General features: G+C 34.4%; 1 protein-coding gene across 2 annotated transcripts in view; it reads left to right on the top strand.

The window, feature by feature from the left end:
- The first annotated feature begins 2,446 nt into the window (after nt 1-2,446).
- Nucleotides 2,447-15,680, top strand: part of LOC106065004 (axotactin-like) — a 107,580-nt gene continuing 94,346 nt past the window's right edge. Inside the window, exon 1 of one of the 2 annotated variants that reach the window (XM_056029128.1) lies at nt 2,447-2,599. The gene's annotated coding sequence lies outside the window, so the exon portion shown is untranslated. Of the gene's footprint in view, nt 2,600-3,521; nt 3,751-15,680 lie in introns of those variants that run through there. The other variant, XM_056029126.1, reaches the window with a different exon arrangement.

Genomic DNA, 15,680 nt, shown 5'->3' with positions numbered 1-15,680 from the left:
AGCCCTAATGGGTACCTGACATTAGTTGGGGAACAGTAAAGGTGGTTGGTCATTGTGCTGGCCACATGAGACACTTGTTAATTTTGGGCCACAGGCACAGATGACTGGAGAGCATCATCTGTCTTATATATAGAGTGCAAGGATTGAAAGGGGAGCAACTTTTGGTGAAGCCAGGGTACAGATTACAGAAGTATTGGAAATTTTTATGATAAACCCATAGACTATATATATACACAGGACTGCCAACTGTGCGCACCACGCCTATATTATTCAATTAAATAAGTCCCGTACACCGAGGCGTCCTTGGTTGCAGTGTAGTGTTAGAAGAATGACTTCCGGTGAATTAGTTTATTATATAAAGAAACCATCACTAAAGATAAACACTACGTTCAAAATATTTCTTAGTTATACTTTTGGTAACAGTACAGTGCGATAGACATAGCCAGATTTTTATAACAACAAAATCTGATTTACCAACTTAAAAAAAGAGCATTTACATAGATAGTGTTCTAACTAGTTTATATACATATATATATATATATATCTATATATATATATATTTATTTATATATATATATATATATATATATATATAAAATTAAAAACCCATTAAGTCATTTTTTTTCCAAAAACAAATTATAGTAGTGTGTATGGTCGTATATGTAGATATAGTTTATAGCCATAGGTCACTAAGTCTGGGTCAAAGTTTACATGTTTACTACATGTACAATTAATTTTTATTGAAGTAGAAACAATGATTCCAGAATTCTATTAGGTGAAGAAAAATTTGGAACAATCAATTTTTTTAATGACTTTTAGAATAATTGGATGTTATTTAGGATTTAATTAGTTTAAAAAATTAATAACTTGCAGAGCTGAAAGTTTTATGCATATTTTTCAATTAGTCATAAATGCACGATTGCTTGTAATTTTTAATGGCTTCATTCTCCATTATATATATAATGCATACTGCATGCTATCTTACAAAAAAACTACAAATAAATTTAAAAAAATAGGTATGTTAGAATCTAGATGTAAATAAAAGTTGGTAAAGATGTCAGTGTGTAGGCTCAGGGACTCACTATTGTTATTTTCTTTTTTAGACTGACTCACTCACAGACTTAACTTCTATCACCAATAATAGGCCTATAGGCTACCTAAGTAATAAATGACACTCTCAAAACTGTATTGACTCTTTCATTAATCACTTATCTAACTCATATTAATAGTATACAATGTAAAAAGAAATTGTCAAATGTGATGAAAAGAGAAATATATTATCCAAGCTGGCATTATCATTCAAACATCGTGAATGTCATAAAATAAGTTTATACCGGAAATACCTCGTCTCACATTTTGGAGTTGAACGAAACTTATGTTTAGTTACCCTTAGTGTTGGCAGTGATAAACCTAACACTTGCCAACAAAATAAACAAGAATTGATGTATAATTTTAACAAGATTTCAATGCAAAGTGGCACTTCATCTCCATAAGAAGTCTCCTTTATAACTCTAGCTTGTTCCCCATTGTTTTAAAATAAATTTTAAGTCCTAGAGTGAAAGTCAAATGTTAATGTCTCCAATATATTATTATATATTGAAAACATTTTCATGATTTGTGCTATAAATAATAAATTAAATTAACAGAAGTGCTTAGAACATTTGATTCTGCAGGGCTAAAAAGTACAGAAACATACATTTCAAGTAAAATACCTTATCAACCCTTCCTTTACTTTGTTCATCGGATTCACCATAAATCTGGCTAGCTTTAGTTTTCTGCCATGCATTGAAATCTGCTATTGATAAGCAAAGTTTTAATAGCACTTCGCTTGCAGTACAAAGTAATTTTTCAATATGGCGTCCTTGACATTGTTTATTTTGTCCTTTTTGATTTCAAAAAATCTCACGTTTCTCTTTAGTCTCCAGTATATCGCCACATTTCTTGGTATGGCTACTTTTTTGTCTTCTCTTACTGAATGGCATTGCTTAAAGAATGTAGACGGATCTTTAAAAAAATCAAAGTGTAAACTGAAAGCAGAATACTTGATAAAAGTGCATCCCCAATACCTTATTATTGCAATGGAATCAAATAGCAGCCAATATCTTTTACAATTTTTATTTTAAAAAATAAATATAAATTTATCAAAGCATTATGGAAGATTTTATCCTAGTGAGTTTTTTTTTCTTTAGTCTATAATCCCAACTGTTGCGTTGATAAAGTCATTTTTTAATGTCAGTGACAAATGCTAGACGACATCTGTTGGAGTCTCAGGTTGATTTCCATCATTCGTTGTTGCCAAGCAAACATTTCCACCCGTCCGCTGAGATAAACAAAGAAATTAGCCAATTCACTTGCTTCTCGTGATACATTATAAACACACAAAATTTACGACTTCTGTTGTATTTTCTACCGCCGGAGAAAAAAGTCATTCATATTCAAATGTTTTATGATAGTCATTGAGATAACGTGGGCTGAAAATTGTCAAGGTTAAACTTGCCAAGTATAGCTTGGAAAAGAGAGAAAATAGTATGCCCATGAATGCTTAGTTACAGCTGGATATATTGGAAACCAGTAGTCTTATGTTCAAACGTCAAAGAATGTAAGCAAAATTTAAATTATACGCTAAACATTTCAATAGATTTTAGTTTAAAAACGTTCTCCTGCGACCAGTGTTTCATCCGTATCTTCTCATTAAAGTGACCTAGTCCTTTGCATAATTTGGTTCGTAAAGTTGAATAAATGTCCACTTTTGTTTCACGTTGCTTTTAACTATTCTCTTTATTGCTAATACATGTTCTGATTCCAAGAATATATTTTTTTCTTGTTGCTTAACCTGCAACAGATTGTAATTTTGTGTGTATTTAGAAGGGAGATGATTAATTAGCCATTAATGTACGTTACAGGGGTACTATTTCTTGGTGTGATCCAGATATAATACTTTTGAAATAGAGCCACTATTGTTTTAAACATTTAATCATTGTGAACTTTTTTTTTCCAAGATCATTTTATTGATATTTGCGAAAAAAAAATTACTTCATCAATTTTTGATACATTTAAACATTGTCAATTTTGAGATAGACATAAGGTAGGATCGAGTAAAAAGGACGCATACAATTAGTCAAGGGCTAATAGAGAATGGAATCTCTAAACCTGAGTCTCCTACACCAGTCAAACATATTGCTCTTCGGATAATCTTGCTGCTAAATAAGTTTTTCAGGTAATTCCTGACAAAAAAATTGGGACTTTTTTCTTATTGCAGTACTCCGTCAGCAGTTTTATATTGCATGCAGATAGTAGACTTAAACTGACAACAAGACGGCCGTTTAATACAAGAAAACTTTTTTTCTTTCTACACGGCGAACTGCCAGATTCCATGTTTTTCTATTTACAGTCTGGCAAATGGATGTGATCTGTTGATCATGTTGTTCTAAAAGAATGGGGTACTATCGGTGGCTATCGATCTGCGGACCGCCACGCGCCAACTGTAGGGAATAATCGGAATAACGAGTAAGCCCGAGTTATGTTCATCTTGTGGCGCCAGTAACAGCACAGCAACAGTTTTTCGTAAATGCTTTTAGGTTTTGTGTTTTGGTGTCATTTTCTATTTATAGGGATGACTTCTAAACTGTAGCAGCATTTTAAAAGACAATAATTGTGATAGCATTTTTGAGCCGGCAAAAAGCATTCGTTTACGATTTAACTGGTGCATTTCTAATTGGCTTGTGGATTGGTAAAAAGTTTGTAATCCAAGTAAGTAAGATTGCGTTTCTGTAATAGACATTGGGTAGCATAATGTCTATATTGGGGGGGGGGGGGGATGCTGAAATAGACATTGGGTGGCATAATGTCTACATATTAGGGGGGGGGGGCTGTAATAGACATTGGATGGCATATGTCAACATATTGGGGGTGGGGAGGGCTGTGATAGACTTTGGGTGGCATATGTCTACATATAGGGGGGGGGCATTGAATCGCAATGTAGGTAGGCAGGTGTTTCGAAACAAGTCCCTTTACGTTTAAAGTGTCTTTTAATTGTGAAGCATTTCAACATAACATATATACACGGCAGACATATATACAGATCTCATACTTCCTAGCTGACTTCCTCTCTTCTTGTTTACACACTCGTCACTCCCCTAAGTCCCCTAGCTCTCGATACCCAACACTTGACCGTGTGTCACGGTTGACCACACAGTAACCGTGTCACAACAACAGGCTTAGACATTTTCAGCACTAATATTAAAATCTATGAGCTAGCCACCAACAAAACAATCTAACCTCCCATCATATCAAATGTTCCTTTTATCCATGCTAGTCTATGATCACTTACACCCAATGCGTGGGGTTTTCTTGATGCCTGGCTGAATACGGCCAGTGTGAACATTGCATGATTTTCTTAATTATATGTATAAGTGGCTCTATACCTTGTGGAAGTTCGAACAAAGGCAGCTTGGCAATGGTTCAAGGATAGCTTCTTCGGTTCGAACTGTCATCTCGAGGCTCCCGGGTTCTCGTCCCGCAAAGGTTTCATGGTCTTTGACACGACTCTGTTTATTGTTAGTCTGCAACGCAGCGTACTACCGCTAATAACACGAACGATTTCTGTTAAATCAAGTTTTGAAAAACGTAATAATGCACTCTACAGCACTCTTAAAACAAATGACAAAACTGTATGTATAAATGTTTTAATGAAATTCATGATTCTGATGTCCTTCCCTTTACTTTTATGACTTTGTCTGCCTTATAGTGGTCTTTTTCCATATATATCAATATAGTCACAGACATTTCACATCACATGGTTTGATAGATGGCAGCAGGATCGTTTAAAACATTACATAATTTAACAAAAGTCGGTCCTCGGAACACGGCTTTGTAATCGATATCTGAGATACTCTAATGGCATCAGATCAAGGACATGGGATCAGGGGATGAAAAGGATTAACGGATTTTTTTAAAATTCATGGCTGAGAATAAGCTCAGACCTAGATATAGACATGTTAGAATGAAATCAGCTAGTCTATAGACCTTGGTGCTCTATCACTTAATTTTAAACAAAATGTGTCGATTTTATAGTGAATATAAGATCGACCTCTTCTTGCGTTGCTACAGATATGTATTTACGTAAATATATATGTAAATAGATATTTTTAAAAAGCTTTTTTTTGTTTTCGAGGACTAATAATATCATTACATTTATTATAGTCATAACAAGATTACTCCCTAATCCTTTGTTTAATGACCATCTTACTTCCATACTTAACTAATGACTTAAAAAAGATTTGTGTTACCATTAATGTCGCGATAATTGCCCACAAAGAAAAAAGTCACTAACGGTGCCCCTAAATACTTCTTCCGTTCCTCCCCCTCCCCCCAAAATAAAAAAAACAACTGGATAACTTTTTTTTAAAGAGCGGTTTTGTTGTAAGGATTTTAATAAAGACTAATAGAATGTCACTGACGCTGTTCTCGTCTTGTGAAGTAAACTTTCTAGAAATTTCTTTGACATGTTTTTAAATTTGTTTTAAAGTCTGAGAAGATATGGGTCGCGGTAAATAACGACATCTAAAGTATTAACTCTACCTCAGATACACTCAGATTGGATTTTGATCACGAGCTAGGCTTCTCTTCGAGGATCTTGTATTTCTTTCACTATTCAAGTGTTTTTTTTTAAAAACTACTCATATTTCATTCATCAAAATTCTATTACAACATTGTTCACATCGATAGCTACTCGCACGTAGATTTAAATGTTGGCCTATACAGTGCTGGATTAACCTATAGGAAACATTGCCTGTAGCCTTGCGCCTCCAATAAGCTTGGGTCTTCCAAATATTGTTTTGAAGAAAAAGCAAAGGCATGCATTGCCTTATGTTGATTACTAGCCTAGGGGACCCCATATCTCAAATAGCTTATGGCGTGAATTTAAAAAAAAGGCACCAGATCTTTCTGCTCATCCTTGATATCTCGAACGTATTATTTCACTGTAGACCTTGTTGCATCCATTGTCTTATTTATTGTCGTACAATGTCAAGTGACTCATTAATAAATTATATTTCCTTTTGTGTCAGCACTGGTTCTGCTAAGAATTATCGAAGTACTAAACTTGATTGGATCATCTATCGAGCTATTTATACATTGGCCTAGACTATTAGGCCACTATGTTTTATGAACTTTGGTTGCTGGACAAAATGTTGGAAACTGTGCTTTAAGGAAAATAAAAAAAAAAAATTAATTTGCACCTGGATCTATATCTGTAATAGGACTTTTCTTCTATAAAATTCCTACTATTAGCTTAGAACTTCTTGTCAAAAACAAGCAATAGGAAAAATACTTTTTAAAAACTAAGCTTATTTTAGGGAAAGAACCGCCAATTATTACTGCCATGTAATTGAAAAATACAGGGTTTAGCTCCGTTTCCACTATATAAAACAAAATTAATTAATTAGTTCTAGATGATTAACTAATTTGTGAATTTTTTTTTATTGATTCGTGTTTTGTCATCAACTGTGAATAATTATGCAAAATTTCAACTTGATCTGGGAATGGGAAGTGGGAGAAAAAATGTGTTAAAACTTAATAAGGGGATTAAATCCATATATACATCCACATCTCTCATTAAGTAGCATTTATTCTCCTTATTTCAATATGAAAAAAATAATTAATCACCGACAATTAATTAACTAATTGGTATTTTTTTTTTATTAATACATGTCTTGTAAGGTTCAATGAATAATTGTGCAAAGTTTTAACTTGATCCCAGAATGGGAAATGGAAGAAAAACATTCAAACCTTTTACCAGACAGACAAACTGACAGAATAAGCTGATATAAGCTTTGTAAAAAAAAAAGGTGGAAGGTATGGTAAAATGAATGTGGTAAAATGAATGTGTGTGACCAGCAAGGGCCGCCGCCGACAAAGTAAAGATATTGGATCCTAATCGACTACAACTGACGGGCAAAAAAAGAGTGCGTGTATAAAGAGAAGGCTGACCATTGTGTGTATCATATCAGACTGTTCCAAGAGAGAAGCAAAGCAAAGGTATTTCACCCTCATGAGCTACTAGAAATCGCGAATGAAATATTTTGTGGCGAGGGAGTTATAAGGCGGGCCTAAGGAAGATTGAAATAACAGTTCCTGACAAAAAGAAAAAAAAGGATATAAGAAAGTTGAATTATTAACTCTCCTAATTAACGACACCATCGTTGATTTGATCCCATTTAATTAAATTAATTTTTTGGTTTTATAAACTTTTATTTGTGTTAGGCCTATACAAAACGAGCATGTATTCTCCTATAATTCTATACCAAAAGTAACGCTTTCTTACTACAAACAAAAATGTTATTTTAGTTTAATCATAACAGGGTAGAATGTACAAATGTGAAAAATAAACAATTCTGTAAGAACGTGGAAAAATAATTGCGGAGAGAAAGAGTTAATTTACTTAAAGGGCCAACCTTGTAACTAGTATAGTTCCATGGAGCGACAGCGTGGTGCAACATTAAAAAAAACTTTCATTGCTTTGTTCAAACATTGTTAAAGAAACAACAAATGAATATATAAATGTAATCTTTTTCTTTAACGTTCACTGAAGGTACATCGGACTCCACCATTTTACTTGCATCAGTCGGATTATGCTAGGTTTTTTTAAATGTTTTTTTATGTATTTCGTTATTTTACTGAAATGTCGCACCTGTTGTCTAAATGGACATTCATAGTTTACCATACAAGTCCGGTCGAACCCTGGACTTATCCGCGACGGTTTCAACAACAAACTGGATGATGTTACCTTCTCAACAACAAGCGGGATGATGTTACCATCTCCAGACTTCTCTTGGCCTGTGGATGTTGTTATTGATTTCAGTTTGTCTCAAGAATACTGGGCATCAACAAAAGCAGATGGAAGGGTGGGGGAGAGATTGAGCGTGATATTTCATCTCGAGGGTACAATTTCCTTGTTATCTGCCTCCAGACGTTAGTAGCGGTTTGGTCAAGTTTTATGTCTGTCATATTGATCATATTGTTTGTGAGGGGCTAATCTAGTAGTTTGTTATAGTGGGCTGGTTGAGCATAATGTTTGTAATGGGACTGATCTAGTAGTTTGTTATAGTGGGCTGGTTGAGCATAATGTTTGTAATGGGACTGATCTAGTAGTTTGTTATAGTGGGCTGGTTGAGCATAATGTTTGTAATGGGACTGATCTAGTAGTTTGTTATAGTGGGCTGGTTGAGCATAATGTTTGTAATGGGACTGATCTAGTAGTTTGTTATAGCAGGCTGGGTGATTATTATGTGCGTTAGCAGCGTATAATGGCCTGTTGAAATGTTTCATGTTTGTAATGGCTTGATCGAATATTTGTAATGGTTTGATCGAATATTTGTTATTGCTTGTTCATATGCTTGTAATGGCTTGTTCGTATGCTTGTAATGGCTTGATCATATGTTTGTAATGGCTTGATCGAATGTTTGTAATGGTTTGATCGAATATTTGTAATGGCTTGTTCGTATGCTTGTAATGGCTTGATCGAATGTTTGTAATGGTTTGATCGAGTGTTTGTTATCACATGATCGAATATTTGTTATTGCTTAAATTATTGTGGCCTGATCGAGTGTAATGGAATAGTAAAGTAATAAGGTGCATATTCAATCAGCTTTATTACAATTTTAGTTTTTAAATGCGTTGAAATGAAACCAATCAGAAGTATTAATAATACTTGATAATACAATAAAAACAACTCAAGACACAGAGATTTTACTATGAAAATTAGATGAATTACAAATATGGGAATCAAATTGGAGCATGTCTTTCCACCCAGAAAAATGTCAGTTATTAAGAGTAACAAAGAAACTAAAACAAATAAATTGCACTTATTTTATTCATGGTAAACCAGTAACACAGACTAAAAACGTAAAATACCTAGGTGTTATAATAAATGAAAAACTGCCATGGAATGCCCAGATTAAAAATTTTAAAAAATATAGAAATTCCTATAAATCAAATAAGAACATAAAACCAAAATATTTAACCTTGGTTAAACCTCTGTTTGGGACCCCTCAACCCAAGATAACATTAAGATACTGGAACAGACACAAAATAGAGCAGTGAGACTCATAACAAATGAATATTCACACTTGACTAGAGTAACACCTTTAGTAAAATCACTAAATTTTTAAAGCCTTCAGGATAGAAGACTTAAAAGTAAAGTAGCAATTATACATAAAACACTGAACCATAATCTTCAAATAAAAAGACATAATCTAATAAAATACCCAGAAAGACACAAAGATAAAGGCACATTCCTCGTTCCATATGCTAGGACAAATTTGTACAAATGCTTCTTCTTCCCTAGTGCTATTAGAGCATGGAATGGGTTGCCTGAGCCAGCCAGGAAAACCAATGACTTGGCATAATTTAACGGTTAACATGCATGACTAGATGCATGACGCGTAGGACGTAATCATCTTCTTTTTTTAAGTAACGTCTGTATTTTACAAGAAAAAATACGATTATATTAAATATATATTTTCTCTTTGTAATGGTCTGTGGTGTTATTAATATACTACGAAGTTGTAAATGTCAGTCCTCTGTAGCCCTATATCCTTTACTTATGCAATTTTTAAATTGGTAGTTTCCTTTTACCCTTAATTGTGTCTAATCGTAGGGACAACGCTTGAGATAAAATTAAAGAGTAATTACTTTGGCACTGATACTCAAATTGTAAGACAATTTCCCTCATGGATAATAGAGACTACTATTGTTATTATTAGTGTTGTTTTATTAATTTTCAATGTCCCCTTTTTGCACATAGACAACTATTTCGTTATTGTTTAACTAAATAGTTTTTCTTTCTTGTCTAATGAATAGAAGCTATTGAGGATGTGGACGCTGGTAACAGACAATATAATATAGCACAACATTAACAGACGAAGTTTTGGTTAGTCTATAGTACACGATAACCGGCATAAAGTATATGATTATTTTCATAATATTCCCAAGTGCTTTAAACAGACCCTGCAATGCATCAAACCTGATCAGTGTTCAGTAACACCATAGCTTGAAACATGATGCAGTTTGTGTACTAAAGATCTGGCTACCGTTACTCCAAGTGATAAACAGTGTCCGCCATACACACATTTACGCAATACGTATAAATAACGAACACTCAAATTTAGATTTCATGCGTATAGCTGAGGTTGACATTTGGTATTGAAAGTCTAGGTTTTTATTTATCTAACTTTAAGGTTTAAAAGACGTAAGTTGTTCTCATTACTGCACTTAACCTTAAATATTATTGTGCAGGATTTATGTATAAGCTACACAAGCTATAACTAATGCCCCCACTCTAAATTGGGGAAGCGAAAAAAATTGTCCCGAGTTTTTTAAATGTATAATAATAGTTTTAAATTAAAGATTTATTATTGCATTATCTATATATTCTATATAATTCTTATTTGTAAAGCCGTTTAAGCCCTGAGTATACGAAAATGATAATTGGCACTGACATAGGCTAATATCTGAACTTATAAATGGCCCCACATATCAAATAGTTAGGGCCTTATCTAGTCGAAATATTGTGTCTGACTTCTATTTCCGCTCTTTGGGTATGAACGAATCTGATGACCAGTGATTCGTGAAAGTCCCAAAATACCCCATAGATCTATATTTATATGCTCTGTTGTGTCCATAATTAAGTTTTCCGTTCAAAGCTTTGTTCTACAATCTACACCTTTTTTTTTTCGTAATATCGACTAGTCTTAAGATTCTACATTTCTCATTTACTATTTTCTATATCTGTATTTGTTCCTTTCAAAAGACTTGGGGGGGGGGCATTAGAAGAGGTGTTTGAAAGGAGTTTATATAGTCAATGCAAATACCTATCTTATCTTATCTTATATAATACAGACGTTACTTCAAAAAAGAAGATGATTACGTCCTACGCGTCATGCATTTAGTCATGCATATTAACTCCGGGAAGTGGGGCTATCTACGAAGATCTGATTTATGAATTTGTGAACATGCACTATTTACATTAGATTTTTACCAAATATTTAAATTTTTACTACCTTTACTATTTTAACTGTGAATAGACCTTGATTTTAATGATATGACTGTATAGAATCTGGCCCTGTTGTTTAGAGAGAGAGTAGTCGTTAAAGGACTGCAGGCACGACATGGCCTAAATTGTGCCGATGTGCCTCAAATCAAACAATCAATCAATCAACATGCATATTAACCAATGACTTAAATTCTGCCAAGTCACTGGTTTTCCTGGCTAGCTCAGGCAACCCATTCCATGCTCTAATAGCACTAGGGAAGAAGGAGTAGGTCTATTTGTACAAATTTGTCCTAGCATATGGGACGAGGAATGTGCCTTTATCTTTGTGTCTTTCAGAGTATTTTATTAAATTTTGTTTTTGTATTTGAAGATTATGGTTCAGTGTTTTATGTATGATTGCTACTTTACTTTTGAGCCTTCTGTCCTGAAGGCTTTCTAAATTTAGTGATTTTACTAAAGGTGTTACTCTAGTCAAATGTGAATATTCGTTTGTTATGAATCTCACTGCTCTATTTTGTGTCTGTTCCAGTTTCTTAATGTTTTCTTGAGTTGAGGGGTCCCAAACGGAGGATGCATATTCTATTATTGGCCTAACCAAATAACTAAATACTCAGAAAGACACAAAGATAGAGGCACATTTCTTATTTAATACTCTAGAACAAATTCGTACAAGTGCTCCTTTTCCCCTGGTGCTATTAAAGAATGGAACAGGTTGCCTGAATCAAACAGGAAAACTAACAACTTAGCAGAGTTTAAATGATTGTTTAACATGTATGACTAGATTGACACATGAAATGCGTAGGACGTAATTATCTTCTTTTTTGAAGTAACGTCTGTAATATACGAGATAAGATATTATCTATTTTGTTTGAGATAAGCTGTTGCAATAAGACAAAGTGCTTTACAATAAGCATCGTATGAGAAGAAGAAAAGATCTATTTCCAATGCGTGCTTATTGTTCCTTGCTACAACACGCTGCTGTCCCTTAGGTTCGCTATCAGACTTGCAGATTAGAGACGGACATGCTTCTGGCGCCAACTGTTGACATGAGTCACATGACCACTATCAGACTAACGTTAATTGGTGAGCGTGTTCTTTCACTCTACCTATTTCAATGGTAACCTCCGACCCGTGCTCTCTGGCATTATTCCACGAGTTATTTATTACCATCCCGGGCATTCCCAGGTCTAGGTCGTTACTGCTCGAGTTACTGCCGTCCCGGGTCGAGTTGTCCGAAGGAACTATTTTTACTTTTTCCAAGTAGCCAGTTTTTTCAATAATAGTAATGAAATTAAAAGTAAAAAAACAGAAACATACAACATTAAATCATCTAAACTCCCCCCGCCCTAAATAAATACTGTCTACACCCACGATCTATCTGTCTTCGATTTACCTTTCATTCTACGTTATCTTCAGTTATTATATAAAAAAAAAAAAAAAACTTAAGATCTAGGACTGTTTGAGGCAGTACATTTTTGTAGAATATAACTGGAACAACGAACATGACCATGTTTGAAATACTTTGAAATTGTTTGCATTAAGAGAAAATTGAGTTGACACATTTGTTTTATTTTGATTTATTCCTTCTGACGATGAATATTAATTGGACTTTGATTGACCCCATCTAAGCAAGTGTCTTTAAGGGAAGGGAGGGGTACTTTGCCTTTTTAAAATGTTGTTTTTGAAAACTTAGATCAACTCTTAATATTTTTAATAACAAGAATTCAGCTAACGGCAAACTATATTAAATCATAACACAATTATAAACAAAAAAAGCCCCACTGTAATCGACTGTAATTCTCTCACTAGGCTCAATTTTAAGCCAATTTCAGCATTACAGCCAGCAGCATCTTTCCGACCAGGAAATAATAACAGCGGGCTCATGCTGACAGACTAGAAAACCGTAGGCTAAATAGCTGCATGCCGGCACTATCTTTAACAATAAACTGAATCTGTTGTTGACTTGAACTAAATTGTTGTTGTTTTTTTTTTGTTTTTTGCTATAATCAAAGAAATGTTGAATATATTTTTGACCAGTGCTTATTTCCAATACAAACCATCTTTAATGTTTGTGAGAATCTTTTTTTTTTACTCCATTAGCTTAGTAGTTTGTGTAGAGTTCAAATCTTCAACTCTTTTCTCATTTCAGGCTATCTGACGTACTCTCCGTTAGTCATGCATTGGTAGAAAATGTAAATGTCCAGCTCTGCTGTTTACTGTAATTGTATTTTATCAAACAATCGGATTCCAGTCTTGTATTTTATCAAACAATCGGATTCCAGTTTTTTAGTTTAAACACACAAACACAAACAGACAAATTGACAAGTTTGTACAACCTTCTTGATTATTATTGTATGAGACCAATCGTTATATTTTGTAGGCCTAACAATAATGCAAAGAAATGAAGTTCTGAACCAACACTTTGAGACTCACTGGCTCATACTCTTTTTTTATACTCACAACACACAAATCAGTTTAGATAAGGGAACGGAAAAAATAATCGAAATAATTAATTAATTGACCCCCTTTCAGAACCACATAGAAATGTTTACGTCAGGCGAATAAATAATTTCACTGTGAGTGGAAGCTATACATACATACCGCTCTCCCCCCCCTCTCTCTCTCTCTCTCTTTCGCACTTCCAGTCTCTTTTTCTTCTTTTTTTTTTTTTTTGCATTTGTTTATTACATTCCCAACGCATCTCGGTTGCCTAGCAACATTTTAAAACGAAGAGCTATTTACATTGTATATTTATTAAACTGTTTTGTTCATTCGGCCAGCATCAATCAATATTGAATATCCATTCATACCAGCGACGTCACGTATAATGAAAAAGAAAAAAAAAAAGGGGGGGGGGGGTTGGAGGTGGAGCTCCTATCTAGGTTATAGATTATAGTAGGTCCATTGATCTCGAACATAATAGAGCTAGTGATATACCTACTTTACTTAGTTTAAAAAATAAGATGTACTTTTAACAAGGTCAAGTAGCTAAATTATTATATTATTTTGTTAACAGATACTAAATTTTGTTAATCAGGCTAAATTTATATTTGTATTGACTAAGAGAAGGGAGGTTATAAACAAATGCAAAAAAAAAAAAAAAAAAAAGGACACTGGGAGGGTCCTTGAAATCTTACGGACACCTCATTTTCTTAGTGGTACGAACATGTATAAATGATGATCCTTCATCTGATTGAAAGGCTTTATTCTCGAGATCCTTTGAGTTCTACCCATATAATTTCCAACTTCTGTTTGAGAAGGGAAAAACAGAGCTGATCTAGTTTCTAAGTGTGTGATTACTTACTTTAATGTATGCTAAAGCGACCACTTATACATGCTACAAACGTCAGGGCTAAGAATGATGGAAAGGGCTTAAGAATTAATATACGTGGTTTCAAATAATTACTCCGATACTGCATCTGAATCTTTAACCCAGTTAAGTCTTTTTTCATTAACACACTTTAAAAGAACCTTTAAAAAACCTAGCCTTTTATATATTTCAGCGTTTACAGAACATTAAACAGCAAGGCATTTATTTTGATACTTCTTGGAAGAAGTGAGACATTTCACAGTGTTATTAAATACAATATATATTTTTATGTGCGTGTAAATAGCTGTGAAACCTTGTCTGCGCGCTACGGGAACTGCCAGATAGTAGAATGGCTGTAGAGGACGAAGCGCCAGAAAACAATTTCTGAATGGTACGCTGGTTTTTCTGAAGTGGCCACATACTGGCGCGATAAGAACGATAGATTCAGAGATGTGTCAAATGTCAAAGTAGTAAAGAAATAATACAATTATTCCTCCTGCAGATAGACAAGGGCGTAGCTAGCAGAGCTGGTTTGGGAGAGGTATCCTATGTCTTGTCCCTTTTTTATTCACTATTTCTCGTAAGAAAATGTCACCTATACTATTGCATTTAAAAAATTACTCTTTCTTTACGAAAGTCCTTAAGTCAGTACTGCCAACACTCTCTTGAATATTAAGTCACTGTATAGGAGAAGATTAATGAAGAGTGCAGCATTGCATGCAGATACTTTGATCCAGTTTTGACCTACATATTTTTTCACATCTGAAATTGTCTTTCATTTTCTCTGCTGTGTGCGCTTTTTTTCTCCACGTGTGCAATTTTTCAAACCTGTCAATTTAAGGGACGTCCTAAAAATATCGAATCCTATCTTCACTGGGATTCAAACCCGGGGAACCTCGTCTTTGGAAGCCAAGCGCTTTACTAACTATTTTGTGAGCATATAAGAAATAACCAGCGTCTCAGAGAAGCACTGCTGAGGCGTCTTAATGCACGCACAGACTGTGCCATTTCAAATCCCGCTAACTAACGGACAGAAATAACCATAGGTCTACTTATAATAGGAGGGCGACGACGCCCCCGATGCCACGGGGCTACCTCGAACGTAGAATGGCCCTTGTCTTCTTTCCATTTGATATTCTTAAATATCCCCCCCCCCCCTCTTGTGTCTCTTAGCCCTCTCCTTGTCTTTTATTTTTCTCTGCGCTTTTTTTTTTCAGCGTGTGCACTTTTTCAAACCTGTCAATTTGTAGGACAATAAACCTGTCAATTTGTAGGACAACAAACCTGTCAATTTGTAGGACAACAAACCTGTCAATT

Source organism: Biomphalaria glabrata, chromosome 5, assembly GCF_947242115.1.
Source record: "Biomphalaria glabrata chromosome 5, xgBioGlab47.1, whole genome shotgun sequence".
NCBI classification, from domain to species: Eukaryota; Metazoa; Mollusca; class Gastropoda; family Planorbidae; genus Biomphalaria; species Biomphalaria glabrata.
Note: the sequence above shows the minus strand (reverse complement) of the source record. Positions and strands in the feature narration are given on the sequence as shown.